Source organism: Schistocerca serialis, chromosome 2 (genome assembly GCF_023864345.2).
Source record: "Schistocerca serialis cubense isolate TAMUIC-IGC-003099 chromosome 2, iqSchSeri2.2, whole genome shotgun sequence".
In the NCBI taxonomy this organism is placed as follows: domain Eukaryota; kingdom Metazoa; phylum Arthropoda; class Insecta; order Orthoptera; family Acrididae; genus Schistocerca; species Schistocerca serialis.
Genome location: NC_064639.1, coordinates 761350729 through 761356099, shown reverse-complemented (window position 1 = coordinate 761356099; position 5371 = coordinate 761350729). Strand labels below are relative to the sequence as shown.

Genomic DNA, 5371 nt, shown 5'->3' with positions numbered 1-5371 from the left:
AGATATAGGTGTTCATTCTTTCCGGGCGCTATACGAGATTGGAATAATAGAGAATTGTGAAGGTGGTTCGATGAACCCTCTGCTAGGCACTTAAATGTGATTTGCAGAGTATCCATGTACATGTAGATGTAGAAAAGGCCATGAAGGTAATATTAGAGAGAGTCGAGCTCCCGCGCACCGTTCTTTGCTGGAACAGGAAAGGGAGGGAGTAACAGTGGTACACAAAGTACCCTCTGCCACACACCACATGGTGGTTTGCGGAGTATGGATGTAGTACATATAGATGAAAGGCGCACAGCAGTGCGTCATCGATAAATGCCTCCTTCTGGGTGACAGACTCTGGATTTCCCGTTGCCACACGGCGCCGGACTCGGTGGCCAGGGCCATAACGCGAAAGCGCTTGTGTGTAGCGAGATCTGCTAAAAGCGTCGCGTGCAGAAATAACCCGCAGGGCGACACTGGCTAGGCTGGTGGCAGGCTGCGCCCATCTGGCGTCTCCCCCCACCCCTCGCCCCTCGCCCCTCCCCCTCCACGCCAATCCCTCCAGCCTCCGCCCCCACATAGCAGACGCGACGAATCGGCATCCCTTTCACTCAGCGATGGTAAATGTGGCGCCACTAATCGGGCCGTTGTGCCTGCCAGAGGCGTCAGCTTGGCACGCGGGAACACTTAGCCTCTGTTGTTCTTCCTCGTGGCAGTTACACCAACAGGGCGATGACTCGGGCGGCGTAACTTCCGCTGTCAACCCCGCTGCAGTGCGTACCTTTGAACATTTACCCAGAGGCCTTTACTCTAGACTTAGTGTTGGCGACCGAGTTACATGACCCGATGTCACCTATACTGTAACGATGCAAATACAGAATTGAGTGAAGATGGGTGATGCAGTCGCAATCTCTAAACCGAAATCTGCAAAAGAAAGAAAGAGAACTGAGAGTGTGTGTGTGTGTGTGTGTGTGTGTGTGTGTGTGTGTGTGAGAGAGAGAGAGAGAGAGAGAGGGACAGAGACAGAGATCTTGAATTGTACTACGAATTTATCCGTACAACATTCGTAAATAGATTTCGATTAATTCAGTTGAACCAATTTTTTTTAACCATGTAGCGCCTCTCTCTGCTTAGGGACTAAGAATATTTTAAATACTTAATTTCGTCCCAGACAGAGATATGGGAACAAAAAGGTCATTTTTGATTAATAAAATTCACAAGACATTGAAGACTGTTTGATATTTTCCTTTGATTTTGTAGCATTTATTTCACCAGATCACCAATACACGACCTCAAACAAAAGTTTCTCTGTCATATTTACACTTGACCTGTGTAAACGCGCGGAATGGCCAGTATGAGCCGTCCAGGGTGGCCGAGCGGTTCTAGGCGCTACAGTCTGGAACCGCGCGACCGCTACGGTCGCAGGTTCGAATCCTGCCTCGGGCATGTATGCGTGTGATGTCCTTAGGTTAGTTAGGTTTAAGTGGTTCAAAGTTCTAGGGGACTGATGATCTTAGGAGTTAAGTCCCATAGTGCTCAGAGCCATCTGAACCATTTTTATTTTATTTTTATTTTTATTATTTTTTTTTTTTTTTTTTTTGGCCCGTATGTCTTACTGTATCATTGCTTTACTCGCGAAAACATGTTTACCTCCCGCGTCTACAGAGAGCAGCCGATGGTACACTGACTTAACCCTTTGAGACCTGATTTTTTTCTGGAACAATGAAAATTTGTTTTTACGCTCTAATGCTCTTAGGAGATTTTTATAATGATTTTGGAAGCAAGAACTATACAGATATAAGTAACTCGTTTTCTGCCGGCCGCTGTGGCCGAGCGGTTCTAGGCGCTTCAGTCTGGAACCGCGCTGTTGCTACGGTCGCAGGTTCGAATCCTGCCTCTGGCATGGATGTGTGTGATGTCCTTAGGTTAGTTAGGTTTAAGTAGTTCTAAGTTCTAGGGGACTGATGACCTCAGACGTTAAGTCCTATAGTGCTCAGAGCCATTTGAAGCATTTTTAACTCGTTTTCTAAATATACACGTTTGTGTACACTGGGTCTCAACCAACAATGAAATCACTGTAGACCAAGAACTTTATTTGCATCATGCAACTCACCTCACTGTACTCACCTTACTTTTATCTATATAACCTCACAGTAACGTTTCACACGCCAATCAGCCATTTGCAGTTCAGTCGTTCAAATTCCAGGATTATGTATAGGCTTCGAAATGCGTGCAGGCTGACTGACATCCAGTGTACGAGGCGCAAACTGCATGGAATGGGATCTTTCTGTCCCTACAGGGCTAATGGGCTGTTGAGTTACAGAATTTCACACAGACTCCTAAGTCTCGACAGTAAATAAAAGGTAACGCAGGCCAGTCGCGCTCTTTAATTCCGTTGGGACCTCCTCTCCGGTGATGGGCCGGAGGCGCAAAATTGCTGTACGGTTCCTGTTGTGGCCGAGTGGGAAACTTCTAACTGGCGCCTTCGACTTCCTGTGGGGTTCCCGCTGGCCAGGCCTGATTGTTTACTTTGAGACGCGCCTTAAGAAGGAAGGAAGTCTAAGTGAATGAAGTGGAAGCATGCTGGGCCCGTGAGTTTGGCACATGACATCGAGGGCTATGAAAGCGTTACTCCAGGATAATCACAGAAGAAAATTATTTAGCGAGAACTTCATGCTAAAATTCTTTCTGAGATCTCACAGGACAGGGGTCATTGAACATTCATTCATTGCTGCTTACAATGGTTAATATTTGGTATGTTTGTTTATCAGTATTATTTACTGTGAGTAATAACATTTACCTTCTCTCCCCCTCAGTCGAATGATATCGGCTGAATACTGTATAAAATGTTTTAATTTATCACCTCAGCTGGGGATTTTTTTATAACTACTGTTTGTTTGTTTAAGTTATATGATGATTTCGGGAATGTCAAAGCAGAACATTGTTAGTGCATCGCTTAATCACAACTAGATTTTTGTTTATTTTTTGCTGAAACCTTTATATGTTTCTAAGTATGTAATTGGTATCTCCAGTGTTTTGGTACCTAGATCTTATTACTTGTTTAAATTGGTATTTTAACGACCTAAATATTCTTTTTTTAATTCTCTTTCTTCATCTCTGTTGCAGTTCTGCATTATTGTTAGTCTAACTAATTGCTAGTACTTTCCCAGAAGCTCGATGTCAACATCAGTGCACCAAAAGCATATTTAATCAACTGTCTTTAAGTAAGAGTTGTTTGACTAAGCCATCTAGTAAAAGCCGCTTACTGTTTTTTAATCTCACTTGCATTGTTTAGCTATAGAATGGTTCAAATGGCTCTGAGCACTATGGGACTTAACATCTGAGGTCATCAGTCCCCTAGAACGTAGAACTACTTAAACCTAACCAACCTAAGGACATCACACACATTCATGCCCGAGGCAGGATTCGAACCTGCGACCGTAGCGGTCGCGCGGTTTCAGACTGACTATAGAATTGAGTGAATGTTCTTTTAAGATTAAATATTGAGATATATTTTGTAAGAAATTCCATGTTTGTTATTTTGGTAGAGGACTAAGAAAATCAAACATTCTGCTAATGATGATGATGAGGTCCCATACTCCGAGGTGCGTAGCCGACTACGCAAGGTCCTAGCAGAGGTGGTTTGCCATTGCCTTCCTCCGCTTCTGCAAATATCCTAAAACTAAACTAAATTAAACTCCTCCCGAACAGGCCACGAGGGCCCAAATGGACCGACCGGCCGCTGTGTCAACCTCAGTCCACAGGCGTCACTGGATGCGGATATGGAGACACATGTGGTCAGCACACCGCTCTCCCGCCCCTATGTCAGTTTCCGAAACCGGAGCTACCGCTTCTCAGTCAAGTAGCTCCTCAGAATGCCTCACAAGGGCTGAATGCGCCCCACTTGCCAGCAGCCCAACAGCGCTCGGCACACCGAATGGTCACCCATCCAAGTGCTAGCCCAGCCCGACAGCGCTTAACTTCGGTGATCTGACGGGAACCGGTGTTACCACTGCGGCAAGGCCGTTGGCCTGCTAATATCCCGGTCAAAATTATCTCTAGCGCCTTACCACTTACATGTGCAATGTTCCGCTTGTTCTTTACCGTGATAACGGGAGGCGAAGTAAAGTCCGATCGGGAGCTAAGACCTACTTTTACTTAATACATTAAACGTATTCGCAATTGCGAATATGGACAACCATCAGCTGTATAATGGAATGACGACAACGAAAATTTGCGCCGGACCGGAACTCGAGCGCGGATTTCCCGCTTATCGCGTGCAGCGCCTTACCATTTGGCTGTCGCTTGCAAGACTCCCAGTCAGAGACAAACTGCCAAATATCGTCAACCATGATTCTACAACCTCCATTACGTATATTCCCGTAGAAGTGAGACATTTTACTTAAAAGTCGCTTGCCGGTGTCGGCGGGTATATACGATATTCCAATGGCTGTGTTATTCTGAATTACGATGCAAAGATCCTTTGGACATGTTTGCATGTAATATGTTAAGAGAATAATTTTAGGGATAAGCGTTTTATTATACAAATAGGATACTGATGCATTTTTAAAGCAGTTTAGTTGCTGAGAAAAGGAGAGTTTGATGGGTTATTTCTGCACAGGGTAGTATTAGTTCTAAAGTTGGAGGCGATAAAATTGAATGGATAAAATGTTAGTTAATTTAAGCCATCGAAAAAAATTTCATAGTACAAGACATGTTTTCCATTAGGAACAAGGACAGAGCGTTTGAAACGTCGAACTCAATCAAGTGTTTTGCCTACATTATAAATCAGTTTTTGCTTGCTATCGTGTTCGTGAATGTATCGATTCCACTGGGGAGGGCGTTCATTGCCTAATCTATGGGGATTCAGAAAATCATATGATTATTGGTAACTATACCACAGTCGTATTTCGACAGCTATCGTCCTTCAGCACTGACCGTGACTGCGGATTGACGCATGTTTTGGCGCATTACGTGGCCAACGGCGACAAGAAACTCGTCCGAGATCATTGGACTGCCAACCATCTAACCTTCGACACAAGCACGCCGATCGTGTGTTTTGTTGGTGATGGTGAAATGCTATGATGTCGTCAAAGCTAAAAAGTGCTGTCAAATGAGCACAACAGCGCTAAAACGTGTATACAAGTCCAGTTGACTCGAAAGTTTCTTTAATGTTTTTATTTGGGCATTTAATTAGAAAGTCTATGTTGATAAGATGTTATAACATATCCTAGGAGGTAAATGCTGATTCATACACAACCACATAGATACTTTATTATTCTGACATGCAAGTGGGGCATTCAGTTAATGTATTGTATATATTTAGTATGTATGTTTAGTATGTATGTTAAGTATGTAAAATTTGGTGCTGTTTAATATGCCAAGTTAG

General features: G+C 44.0%; 1 pseudogene; it reads right to left on the bottom strand.

The window, feature by feature from the left end:
• Window positions 1–3895: 3895 nt before the first annotated feature.
• Window positions 3896–4013, bottom strand: LOC126459382 (5S ribosomal RNA; annotated as a pseudogene).
• Between the last annotated feature and the right edge of the window lie 1358 nt (window positions 4014–5371).